Source organism: Rattus norvegicus, chromosome 16 (assembly GCF_021556685.1).
Source record: "Rattus norvegicus strain SHRSP/BbbUtx chromosome 16, alternate assembly SHRSP_T2T, whole genome shotgun sequence".
Taxonomy (NCBI): domain Eukaryota; kingdom Metazoa; phylum Chordata; class Mammalia; order Rodentia; family Muridae; genus Rattus; species Rattus norvegicus.
This window is the reverse complement of record NC_141549.1, coordinates 27,783,602-27,797,759: the sequence shown is the minus strand read 5'-3', so window position 1 is coordinate 27,797,759 and position 14,158 is coordinate 27,783,602. Positions and strand designations below refer to the sequence as shown.

Below are 14,158 nucleotides of genomic sequence, written 5' to 3'. Positions count from 1 at the left end.
ACCGTAAAGAAGGAGCTCGTCAGTGCGCTGCCAGCACACATCCAGTATGTAATGCGTGAAGCACCTTCAGCAGTTCTAAGAAAGATAATCTTTTGGCTTAGAGTCTCAATTAGAGCTTGAAGACTATTCTAAAGAAAAGTTCCGCTTGAGCAACAATAATCTTTGACTTTTGGTCTATGGGGAGCCTATCCTGACATTTCTGCAAGTCCATACTCAGGAAAAATACTTACATCCTGATTCTCACTTAAGATGAAATTTGGCAATGTTTTTTTAAAAATGTTAATATATCTTAAACACATAGTTGGCCCTCCCTATGCACAGATTGTAAATCCACAGATGCATTCAAACATGGGCCTGTTCCTCTTACAGAGGACATAGGCTTGGTTCCCAGAACCCACAAGGTAGCTTCCAATCATCCTTAACTTGGGTTCCAGGGGATGCAACACACTCTTCTGACCTCCAAAGACAAAAGGCACCCATGATGTATGTACATACATGCAGGCAGTCACTCATACACGTAAACTAAAACCTTTTAAAAATCTAAAATAAGAAAAAAACTAAAAAGACATTTAAAGATTTTTTTTCCTCAAACTTCTAAGTCATGAGTCTATGTCTGTGTGTCTCTGGGAGGGGACTGAGAGAAAAGTAAGGCTGTGCATAAGTGTCCTGCTTGCCTTTCTTTTTCTGAGATATAACACTAACCAAAAGCAACTCGGGGAGGGAAAATTTATTTCAGCTTTAACTTCCAGATCACAGTCCACAGTTAAGAAAATTCAGGGCAGGAACCGAGGCAGAGACTGTGGAGGAGCACAGCTCACTGAGCTTCCTGACTTGCTCACTCGCTATAACTCAGCTTTTATATGCCCCCGGCCTACCTGCTAGAGACGATGCAGCTCAGAGTGACTGATGCCCATCAGGCAAGATAATCGCTCAGAGGCAGAGTCAAAGCTCTGTCAAGTTAGGCAATCATATTATCATTATTATGATAATTATCATCACCAACATCACATGTGGGTATTTGCCTGCACGGATATGTGTAAACCGTTCGCATGCGTGTTGCCCCTCAGAGGCCAGAGAGGGCAAATAATCCCCTGTGACTGGAGTTACAGATGGTTGTGAGCCACTGTCTGGGTGCTGGGAACTGAAGCTGGGTCCTCTGTAAGAGCAGCCACTACTCCTAACCTTTAAGCCACCTCTCCAACCCCAACCAAAAAAGTCTTCAGTTGAGGTTTCCCTTTTTCCCAATTGACTTTTGGTGGTTACAAGTTGATAACACAAACTGCCCAGCACAGTGCGGATACAGAGTCATAATGTGAAGTATGTAGATGCCATGATCGAGACTGCTTAAAACACACTGACGACAGGGAGTTCTCAAACTTTAGCACAGATTAAAACAATCCACAGCACTTGTTACAACACATATTTCCCTGATGTGCTCTAGAGCTTCAGATCCATTAGTGCACGGCCTGAGAATGTACACTTCCTGCCTATATTCCAGGTGATGCTGATGGCCCTGAATCACGTGGCCTGCAGCACGTCTCTGACAGGCATGCTTTCATACTTTATTGTAGGTAAGAACCAACTGGAAGTCTTACTATTCTTTTTGCAGGTCTGATATTGAGCAGACCACAATTTGAGTGCCTAGACTTGTTGTGGTTAAAATATAAAAATTAAAAAAGGTTGTCTTTTATCCCCCACTAGGTCTGTCACTGCAGTGCCCCAAGATATCTGCTGGATATCTTGCCAGAAGCACACATTCTAATTCCATGACGGCCCAGAACGGCCGCCCCACACTCCATTACACTTAAATCTACACATGAAAGAACACACAACACAATAACCTTAGATCCAATTGATAAGATAATTGCCCACCTAAACATACAGAGCCCAGTACACATCCATCCCTTAAGAACATTAATAACAACCTGTAAATATACAGAGCGGAATCTTAATGTCACCTGCCATAGCTTCTTGCCCTCTCCCTCCTGTCTCTTCTCCTCTCCGCCCATCCTTCTTTCTCCTCCAATGACAGGCCTCCTTCTATCCTGTACCAGCCCCTCACCTGTATTTTACAAATTCAGTGGGGAGAAGGTTCTGGTGAAGTCACCTGAGTCCTGAGTGCGTGACTAGGCAGCTGTCCTTGGGGCAGTGGAATTAGCATCAAAATACAGATAACTCCTGGGCAAACCACGCATAGACTTGCAGGCTCTAAAGGTGAGAGTGAAGCACTGTTCAAAGCATACTCAGATGGTCACAGAGGAAAAAGAATTTTTAAGGGTTGCTCGATCTAGGAATAACACTGATGAAAGTGTCCCAGTTAAACAAAGCACTCTGTATTTTGGCAATTATGGGGATGTCTTCATCCAGGCTGGAATCAAGGCACTAATATCCCTCCACTTTGCTGAGTGAAATAAAACTCGCTCTCCTTATGTTCATTATCTTGAGATTGTGAGTCCTGCTGATACTGCTCTTCCTATGCTAATGTTTTTAAATCTCCGCCTAGCTCTGCAATAATGGGAGACCTCGGAAAGACTGAATTTGAAATAATCAGTTTGATTAAAGACATGCATGACTCAGTAATACGTCTTCAATCTGTATTACTTCTTGACTAAAGCCTACTCCTTTTGATTTATCACAGTCACTTAGAGCATAAATCTCTCCGATAAGCGTTCAGAACAGGGGCTGGGGATGCGCTAAGCAGGAGGAGTGCATGTTTAGCATGCATAAGGGCCCAGATTCAAATCCTAACACATGAAATGTAATTTAAAAGGAAGTCGAGGACTTACAACTTGAGTTAGATGATCAGGACTAACACCCGGCTCTGCTAGTACCCGCCACTCCTCAATTAACATAAGTGTCCGGACTTCAGATTCCCTGCTCTATAAAACCACTAATGAAGCTGGATAGCCGGCTTGGAGACACAGGGCTGTGATCTTGGCACTCAGAAGGGCTAAGGTAGGAAGCACACAAGCCAGGATTACTATGAACATCCCTAATTTAAAATCTGAAACTTTAAGGAAGTAAGGAGACACACAAATTCCACCTCCTGTCAGAGAACACAGTTAAAATGAAGACATAATAAAAACATTGTAGAAAATCTCTGGCTGCAGAATAGGGAAGGAGAATAAAAACAAAGTAGAAAACTTCAGAAGTAAAAGTCACGCTCAGTGCAGTGGGCAGAAAGCAAATGGGGCTACAGGAGCGGCGGAGAGGGAATACAGTGGGGCGTGAGGCAGGCACCGTACACTACATTGTTCTAATTATCTCAACTTCAATATGATTTGAGAGTCAGTTGAGTATTCCAGAGCGCTTTGGGCCAAAAAAGATTAAAAGCTAAATTGAAAACTATAAAAATAATATTTCACAACTCCCTTTAAAGCAGCACTTAATTCCAACACTCGGCTCCACATCGGATCCTGTTTAACCCTTCCTGTTCCCATTACCCAGGTACTGTGCACACACCAGCCACATGCAGAGAGCCAAATCCCCTTCAGAAGCACGGTGAGGTGTTCCTGCCTGAACTGTACTCTGATCAATATGTGGTGAAGCCCTAACCCCCATACTTCAACCACAACTGTATTTGGAAGTTATTACAATGAGATCAGCAGAATAGGTGCTAATCTAAGGTCACATGAAGACCAAGGGAGAAGGAGCCATCTGAAGCCAAGGGAAGGGATCTCAGCAGTACTAACTCAGTAGTCATGGACTGTGTTAAGGGCCCAGCAAATGCATCAGGGAAACCTGAAGTAAACAATGGCAAAAGAGACATTGTGTAGGGTAGATACACCGTAAGTCAGGGTTCCCTCTTGGGGTTCTTAAAGAGAACTTAAAGGAGAACTTAAGAACGACTCAAAAAGAAACTCAAGGACAATGTTATTAGAGTCTGAAAGAGAACCCCCAGGGCAGACCAGCTGTAAACTGCAGATGCAGCCCGGGGGAGACGGAGAGTGGGAGGAGCATTCCATTTAAGCTAGCACAGAGGTCAGGAAGCAAGGAAGTGGGGAGAGAGAATAAGGAAGCTCAAAACGCTGGGGAGAACATGTTAAAGAAAGCTTGTTTGCCACAGATACAGAAGAAAAGGGGAAATCACATTTCCCTGGATGCTTTATACGTGGCTGGATTTACTGCTCTGGTAGAAGACAAACTGGAGGGAAAAGGAAAGGGTCACCTTGTTCCACCTATCTCTTTAGCATGCCTTAAACCGACCTCTCCTTCCTAGGGATGGTCCGTGGCCAAAGGAAATGCCCAGACTTTCGCTGGAATGTTAGATCTGCTCAGGCCAAGGCTTCTGTTCTTTCTGTAGCACGTGACAGAATGTAAGCCCCAGCTGTTTCCTTTTACCCAGAACAGCACTAAGGATGAGGGGCTGTATCCTCACAGGAATCTGCAGCGAGCAATGGGAGTGCGAGGAGAAGGGAAGTTAGATAAGGTGGTGAGTCACTCCAGTCCACCTGCAGCCTGCAAGGCTGAGAGACGGGCTAGCTGGAAAGAGCACCTCAGGGAGCACCTCAGGGAGTCCAATCTGGAAAGGATTCTGATTCCTTCAAGCTCTCAGCACCCATCCAGCCACAGCAGCTGATCTCTGTTTATACACTCAGTTTTTGAGGATTTATTACAGGCAGGGGCTTCAAACAAAAAATAAGAGCAAAAATAGGGGAGACAGTAAGAGCAAGGAGACATTTGATCATTTGATCTTTTGAAGGTTAGATGGAAAAATAAAAAGACACATCTTCGTATTCCAAAACTTTTAAAAGTACAAAAAGAGACTGTTTATTTACTTATACACACACACACACACACACACACACACACACACACAAACACACACACACACACACACACACACACACACACGTATGCTAATTACTAACACCTAAGGGTTAGGGTTCAGGTTACAGAAAGCCAAAGTCTAGAGAAGCAAAGAACCAATTCAATCCACACTCAGAGCAGAGAAAGGGAAGTGGGAGTCATGTATTAACCTCATAAAGAAGAATACAGGCATAATTAAATTAAGTTGCAGGACTCTCCTGTATTATTCAAGCGGGCCTTAAATGCAATGACAGGTGTCCTGAGGAAGCAAGAGAGACACCAGGCAGAAGTTCTGTGACAAAACTCACCAAAAGGGACTCAAAGAAAAGATGTTAACGTAATGTCCTTGGCTTTGAGGTGAAGGAAGGGGTCCAGAACAGAGCAATGCATCTGGAATACAAGGAAACATTATCGTCTGGAGTCTCCAGAGAAGCCACCGCCCAGCTGGCACACTGAGAGGCTAATCCTCCTGTGGCCTCTAGAACTGTGAAAAACTAAACTTGTAGTGTTTCAAGCTAAGTTTGTTACAGCAGCCACAGAAACTGCTGCTCAGACAGAAATACGCATGCGTGTGCACTCGTGCCTGTCTACCTCTGTCTGTGCTGTAATTCTGTAAACAAAAACCATCATTACCATTTATTTTCCGTAAGCACACCTCTGCTGACTCCAAGAACCAAAGCGTTATTAATGAAATAACCATAAGACTAGCATGGAATTTGCCGTCCTATTCTGTCCTTGTTGGCACAGTACATCCAAATACAACATGAAGCTCTTCCACTTTAATGGAAACTTCCTGTTGCAACTTTAAAAATGTGTACCATCCATTCTTCCAATGTCCTGGAAATAAACATGGAGATTCATGCACATTTTCCCCTAAAAATACATGTACTTCCATGTAAACGAGAAAAATAAAACAAAACTGGTGTTTGGGAAGAAGGGGATAACCCACCCATCCCCTACAGCTAACTCTTTCCCATTCCCTGGACAGGCTAATTGCATGTTCAAAAGTCAATACAAACATCGAGTTGGGACAGGAAGCCTCTCAAGAGCCGCTAAAAGCATCTGGCGGAAAAGTAGAATAAGCAGAAGACTAAATCCTTCATTTCTAAGACTGAAGAGATGAGCATTAAAACAAAAGGATAGCACAGGAAAGGGGCCACAGGGTCGGGAGGGGGTGCACAAGGCGATAGATAATCATGCCCTCACCTAGCCCTTTTGCTGGCTTGGGGGCTAGTCTCTGACAGTGTGAGCAAAAGAGACAAAACGGAATCCATGCCCTTTTACAGGCCCCTGGAGGTCCAGTCTCATTTTCCTACCAGCTGCTGTCTATTGACTATGCCCATTTCCTGAAAGCAGCTCCCCTGGGCCAAGGGCAAATGGACACTCTGCTGCTCCCCAAGGGAGGTGAAAGTCAGAGCCTGCACCAGTGGGGAGAGGAAGCAGAAGCTGTAGAACACAGCCCAACGTCACACTACTTTTTAATCAAGAAGCATACAAAGCTGTAGAAATAATAAGAAAACAAGCCTGTCACAGACCCAAACACATCTTCCCCTGACAGCCTCAGCTTAGACCTGCTTCAGTTGTCTTGCAGGAGTGAAGATTATATAAATCCCGCAAGTTCCTGAACCCACCTTAGATAGGATTCTAAACCTGTAAGACATTAGAAGCGTTTGCAAAAGGTGACCCCTGCTTGCTTCATTTATTCATTTCTTTATCTATTATTCACTCATTTGTCCAAATATCTACTTGTTTACTTGTTTATTGAGAGTGTGGTGTAAAACGTCAGGGTTAGGAAGGTAAGCTGCTGAGCTGTCTAAAACACAGCTTTCTATAAAGCAAATTCAAGATCCCAGGAGCAAGTTTTCCTCGCAGCTTGTTCTGCTAAGGTAGCAAGTATCTAGCTATGGTGCTTGGGAGTGTCAAAGAAAGGGATTAAAAGAAAATTAACGGGGTTGGGGATTTAGCTCAGTGGTAGAGCGCTTGCCTAGCAAGCACAAGGCCCTGGGTTCGGTCCTCAGCTCCGAGGAAAAAAAAAAAAAAGAAAAAGAAAATTAACGACCAAATGCTAGTAGCTTACAGCACCCCCCCCCTCCACCTTCCCACCATCTCACAGTTAGTGGTGACAGATGGGCGGGCCTTGTCTAGCAAATGAGCAGGCCCAGTGAGTCAAGTCTCTATTGCACCTGTCTGGTTCTGCCTGCCCAGACTTACCTTTATTATTATCATTATTATTATTATTATTATTATTATTATTATTATTATTATTCTTCCTCAAGCTCTGGGTCTATGCACTGATGAATTAAAATTCACAAACAAAGCAAATGAGATAAAGATTCACATTTTTAGAAAGTCAAAGCAAATACTCTTAAAGTTTTGAGCTTGCTTGCTAGACTCCTGGTTGGCAATGAGAATTCTAGAGCCATCCACACCACATGCGGTGGGCACTCCTGAACCGATGCTAAGTCACATGAGCAAGGAGTGCTGGCAAGGCGGGGACGTATCCGACTCAGCGCAGCATAAGCAAAGCCTCTGTGAAAGTTCAAGCGGACTATAAATAACTGATGTTTAGAAATGCCCCTCAGTGTGTCCACTTATAAAGAGGAAATGGCCAGGTACTGAAAACAAGCCGTATGCACAGAACATAGGAAGAGACTCCATAAAGCAGCATCTAGATAGTCGAGGCAAAGAGGGGCACCAAAAAGAACAATGGATCCAGAAAACAGAAATGTACTCAAAAGTGATACCAAAGGGGCTGGGGATTTAGCTCAGTGGTAGAGCGCTTACCTAGGAAGCGCAAGGCCCTGGGTTCGGTCCCCAGCTCCGAAAAAAAAGAACCAAAAAAAAAAAAAAAAAAAGTGATACCAAGTCTCAGGTAAACATTAACCTTACCCATGGTCTAGATGAATTGCTTAGCATAATTTCATTCTAAAAATATATAGATGGTAAAATATATTATGTGCATGCCCTTCTAATACTAAAGTTACCTTAGTAGCTCACCAATGGAATCATTTCTTCAAACTGCAAGTTTATTACAAGTTGACAAACACCATGACCAAAAGTAACGTATTCCCTCTTACAGCTTATGATCCACCATGAAGGGAACTGGGCATGATGCATGGCAGAGATCTAGAAGCAGGGACTGTGGCTTGGATCGCAGAGGAACACTGCTTAGCAGCTTGCTCCCCACAGATTGCTTAGATGTCTGTTTTAAACAACTGAAGACCACATGTCCGGAGGTGGCATCACGCAAAATGGGCTGCATTAATCAGGCAAGTCTTCACAGACAAGTCTCCAAGTCAGTCTGTGTTTACACAAATGAGGCTCCCCTTGCCCAGCTTGCATCACACTGACGAAGCCCTAATCAGCACAGGCAGGATGTATTAACTGCCCGGTGTTCGATAACAAATTGTTAGCGTATGAGCTTCAAGTTAAGTCCTGATGGCCAGTTAACACAATAATAGGACTGAAACAGTCAAGACAAAATGACTTAAAGCTTGACTTCCATGGGCTTCACTATCTAAAGGGCTTTGGGACAGTAATTCTATCTGCATCAAACAGTTCCTCCAATTGTATGGCTTTAGCTGACAAAGACACAAACTACCACTTGTAATACATGCTCAGATACAAGTCATTCATTGTAAGCCACAAAGATTAAACTCCTAAGAAACAAAATGCTTGCTAAGAATATATACTTTCGGAATTCTGTTTTTTTTTTAATTTTAATAATTTCTTTGAGAATTTTATTCAATGTATTTTAAAGACATGTACACAACCCCAATCTTCCAATTCCTCCCAGAATCACTTTCTCCACCTTCCCATCCCTTCCCACCCATCTTTGAGATTTCTTCCTTAAATTAAAAAAAACAAAACAAAACAAAACAAAAAAAAACCAACCCTGCCCTTGAGGCCTGCAGGTGTGGCTGCTGTGTCGTGCCTGTGTCAATAAGTGGCAAAGAGGAGAGAGGCTGTCTAAGCTCAGTGTTTGGACCTTTGAACATCTGAATGATTAGTAGCCTAATAGTCCCTGAAAGTGAGACAGCCACCAGTGCGGTGCCAGGACAGGGAACGACCTGGAGAGTAAAAGAGCCCCACCTGGTAGAACCAGGGAGCTGGCCCTGGACCTGGCACTCATCAGCTACAGCACTCAGGGGAGTGGGCCCTGCACCTCACTTGGGCAACACAGTGGAGCTGACCCTGGTGGTGGAGTAAGGATGGAGGGTGTAGTGCATAGCCATGAACATGAAAGAACTAACCCTGCCACTTGTCTGCTGTGCAGCGGCATGGGGAAGGAGAGATATGTCCCACCCCCACCCTTTCACCTACAGCAGAACGGATAGCGGATAGCTGGCCCTGAGGTGATCAGAGCGGGAGAGCCGGCCCTGCCCAGAACTTGCTGCAGCACTTGGAAGAGCAGGCCCTACACCTCACCTGGGCAGTATAGTAGAGCTGGCTGTAGATGTGGGGCACTGCAAGTGAGCAGGCCTCCAGGGTGTGAGCATAGGAAAGCTGGCCCTGCCTCTTCCCTGGTGTGTAATGTCACAGATGTGGGAGAGACACCCTTCTTCCCTCCCTCATCCCTCCTCATCTATGGCAGAGAGCTGACTCTGGAGTCAAGAATGGAGGAACTGGCCATGTCACTCACAGGCTGCAAGTGACCAGTCCTATAGGACCAAAACTACAGGACCTCCATGACACAGGTCAACAGGTTATTTGAGCGGATTCTAGAGAGGCTCCAGTATTGATAGAGTAGCAGAAACCAGAAAGCCTTGTAGCAGACCAAGGGATCATTGCAATAAACATTTGCAAACAAACAAGGACAAAAGTTATACTGTGGGACACACTATGACACACAACACTTCCGCGATGAGATTTTTTTTTTTGTATGTTGCAGGGGAGTGGGGGAGAGGTTGCAAGACTGGAGAGGGGGAGTTGACTGTTTTGCCCTTCTCAACACCCCTTGCCTTTTAATTCCCGTTCTGATGTTTACTTCTTCTATTAGTTTGATTGTTTTTGGTTTCACATAAAGGGGAGAATGTCCAGTATTTATTATTCTACATACACCTGGCTGATTTCACTTCCTCACAACACTGCAAGCAAATGCAACTATGATTTGACCATAATTTCCAATAAACTCTTTCAGGCAGATGATTCTTCCAAGCATCTTCTTTAAAGGTTTCAGATTCCACTTGTCCAGTCACCACTTCAGGAATATCATGCTGTTCCCTGAGGCTTTAGGAAGGCATCAGCTTGATCCTCAGAAACACGGGAGCCAAGAGTTGAGTTTGTGACTCACACTTGAGAAATCAAAAGAAGAGCAAGCATCCTGGAGCAGCGCCTCCTGGAGCAGTGCCTGTGTGCACCGCTCACACTGTGGGAGCTTGTGGGCAAACCATGAACCACCTGGGTCCACTGCACCCAGCTACCAGCCGCAGAGCTGGAGAACCTGCATGGTGACTTAGTCATGCTCCAGTCTCGGCTATACCTATTCATTCTGGAGCTACACGGGTTACAAAACCAAAGGTTCTAGAAGTCCTGAGGGACAGCAGTAGAGCTGAGGACAAAGAGCAAAGTCCACACCTTTTAATCCACATCCACCCCCACAGGACAAGCTACAAAGTACCTGGGAACATGTATGAATAAGTTAGTATTTCTTTCTTATTCTGAGTATCTTAAAGTTGTTTGTCATTTTTATCAGTGGCTTTAAATTTGGGTTTAAGTAATTACAACACGCAGACATAAAGTTGCTTTGGACCCATCCAATGCAAGGGATGTAACAACACTGGAGAAGTGTCCCTTGCTACCTAAGACAAATTATCCTGTCAGTGAATTTTCAACAGACAATACATGAACTAAAGAACAAGATGGAAATGCAAACTGTCAATGCTCTTAAACACAGAACAATAGCTCATCACTTTTATAAAGGACACAGCCAACCTCACCCTCACCCCAACCCCTGCCATCTTTATTCTGCAGATCTTCTGAGAAATAGAGGTTTATTCATTTGACCTGTGCATCTATGGACAGAACACATATGAAGAAACGTACACACACACAGACACACACACACCACACACACACACCACACACACACACACACACACACACACACACACAATGTGATAAACTATACTTGCCAGGTTGAGATTTTTAAAAAGCACATCATGTTTTATTGAAGATACAGTGCTAGACAGTTTTCTGTCAGCTTGACATAATCTGAAGTCTTCTGAGAGGAGGAAACCTCGATTAAGAAAATGCCTCCCTAAGATCAGACCGTGAGCAAGCATGAGGGATATTGTATAATTAGTGATTGATGTAAAGGGCCCAGTCCATTGTAACGGGTGGTTCTAGAGTCTATCAAATCTGTGGTGAGCAAGCCATGGGAGCAAGCCAGTAAACAGTACCCTTTCATGGCCTCTGCATCAGCTCCTCACTCCCAGTTCCTGCCCTGTGTGAGTTCCCGTACCAACTTTCTTCAATGATGAACAGTGATAGGGAAGTGTAAGCCAAATAAACCTCTTCCTTGACAAGTTGCTTTGGCCACGGTGTTTTTATCACAGCAATAATAACCCTAACTAAGACAGATGTGGTTCAAAGAACATATTTTTACCAAGTGTTCTTGAGAGTTACTCTTTTTTTTTTTTGAGAGTTACTCTTAATACGTGTTTGTGCATGATAGAAATAAGGAACCTGACTTATGTCAGAGAAAAATAAAAGCAGAGCTCCAAATAATTAGATTATAAATGAACTTTGGAAATCCACACAAAGTATAAACATTTCCTACAAATTGTACTGATAACCATTATAACAAGATGTGGCTAAATAAATTTGATAGCTTCTATTAACTTGTGAGCAAAGATTCTTGATATGAATCTGATTACAAACTCTTAATGTGCTTTAGGGAAATGAGAACAAAATTAGCTTATGGACAAGAGAAAATTAATTAGAACTGTAAGGGGCGTGGCATTATTGAGGTATAATTCTCTTATATGAAGAGCAATAACCCAGCAAACATAGTCACAATTCAGAAAGCAGATGCTTTTCAGAATGACCAAAGTAGACAATACTTACTTAATGACCAAAGTAGACAATACTTAATGACCAAAGTAGACAATGCTTAAAAAAATAAAAAAAAAAAAAGATGTTAGTACTTTATACTTTTCTCAAAAGGCCCCCATGAGGTCTTAGATATGAGAAATTTCTGAAATTTTTGTCATTTCCTAACTATGCATATGTATACATAGACTCTGGCTGAGGCCAATGCTCTGAAGGGGGGACAGAAAAAAGAAACTGGAAGGTTAACTATCCTAAAAGTAGACAGTAGGGCCTGACTCAGGGAGAAGTACAAAGGAAACCTTGAGTTTATCAGTAATGTTTTGAGTTTCCAGTATGCTCATGTGTTAGTTATGTAAGTGAAATTTAACCTCTAAGAACAAAACCTCAAGAACACAGTATGGGGAAAAGGTACCAACTACGTGCAATCAGCCTTACAGCTATAATCTCCTCACTAGTAACTGACAAATATTTGTTCCCTAGCCCAGAAGCAAGCAATGTGGGGCATGTATGCATCCACCCATCCACAACCCGTCTATCAACCCACCCACCCACCCACCCATCCATCCATCCTACCATATCATAAAAATGGTCTGGTCCGGGGAAAACTGCAAGCAAAAGCATTTGTTTTATACCAGTGCTTTCACACCCAAGTTTTATACCTGTGCCAGTGTAGACTGACAAAATAAAACAATGGTAGGTAACTTTGAATCTAATAGTTCCCAACTTAAGTGCATCTAAGAACTGATTGGGCCTTCGCCCTCAAGTGGAAATCAAGAAATCTATTTCTGGAAAATCTCATAATCATTCTGATAAAGCTGTCTCCAGCATCACACTGCGAGGACATACTGCTCTAATACAAGGGAATTAGCCTCTCCACACATTCCAAGTTAAATGAACCGGATCACCGTTGTAAATGACATCAGGTGACATTGGACAGATGACGAAGAAGATGAATAACTCAGGTCCTCAAGGAGCGTGCAGACAATGGAGGAGTCAAGCAGGGGACAGCTGTATTGGTCAGCTGCCACAGATCTGGCTGCAGCAGTTAATAATTGACCTTCAAACACTACTGGCTTTCTGTGAATGCTTATTTATTGCGCAGTTACTGAGGCTGCTGTGAGACAATCATGGCTTTGCTCCAGGTACAAGAAGGCTACAAATCGGCTCACTGCCTTCGTTCTGGAACCAATGCTTAAGAGAGGCAGACCCTGTCTGTAATGTCACAAAGAGCTGGAGTCAAAGAACACAGTTTATTCCCAGCACTTCCACTCATAATCTTGGATGAGATAGCTAAACTAAAAAAAAAAAAAAAAAATTAATTCTGAAGGCCAAAGCACTCCACCTCTCTTTGGGAACAGTAATAGAGGACCTGACACCAAGGCCACTATGAAAATCCTTACTCACATACCAAGTGGAATGGGGTAGCATAACACAAAATTTTATCACGGCTCTCAAAGAGCATATAATTTAAACTTATGAATACTTTATATCTAGAATTTCCCACTTAATGTTTTCAGACCGTGGTCAACCATAGGTTACTAAAACCATTGAGAATGAAACTTCTAAGGGCAGGCTCTGTATACTCCTCATTTTGCTACAGAATCCTAACACATGCACACGCATCTACATACTGTCTTCTCTCTCCCTTCCACTCCTAACCAGTCTTCTAGAACGTCAGTCTCATCGCTCTAGTGCCTCTCTAACATAGTCCTCTACTCCAGGAACAATCAAGAACCCAGAGACAGTCACTGTGCCCGCTGCACTCCCTCCCAGCCATCTCCCCCGCTCTGATCGTGACCGTTATTGCACACCTGAACCTCTGAGGCCACAGTGAGCCCATCTTTTTACAAACTTTGTCCCAGCCTTGAGGATTTCTAAAGCCTTCCTTTTCCACACTGAAATTTTCCAACTGCTTCTATGTCCAAGATAAAGGTCTCAAGCCACTTTCACAGCGTGCATCTACTCCACTTCTGACACTCCATCTCGGACAAAACCCCACCCCTCATGCCATCTATAATCTAGAATGTCCTTCCTCATTGTCTTAGTCACAGGAAACTAACTCCGTGCATGCATTTTTATATTACTTTTCTTTTTCTTCATTCTGTTTTTTAATATTACTTTTACTTTTTACAGTCCAGTTACAAGCTTTGTATGGATAAGAAAAGATACCAAAAAGAGCCTAGACCACTGAACGTACCTGACTACTTGCTGCTGTCATTATTACTGCTACCTTTATACTTTGAAATTCCTTAATTTATATATTTTATATATTTATCTCAATAACTTAGTTTGCATA

At 43.2% G+C, this 14,158-nt stretch overlaps 1 protein-coding gene and 1 non-coding gene across 22 annotated transcripts in view; one reads left to right on the top strand and one right to left on the bottom strand.

Annotated features, from left to right (window-relative positions):
* Psd3 (pleckstrin and Sec7 domain containing 3) overlaps positions 1-14,158 on the bottom strand; it is a 557,293-nt gene that overhangs the window by 330,054 nt on the left and 213,081 nt on the right.
* LOC120097601 (small nucleolar RNA SNORA17) lies at positions 8,704-8,831 on the top strand. The gene has a single exon (XR_015640561.1). It is a non-coding gene; the product is annotated as a small nucleolar RNA SNORA17 (small nucleolar RNA).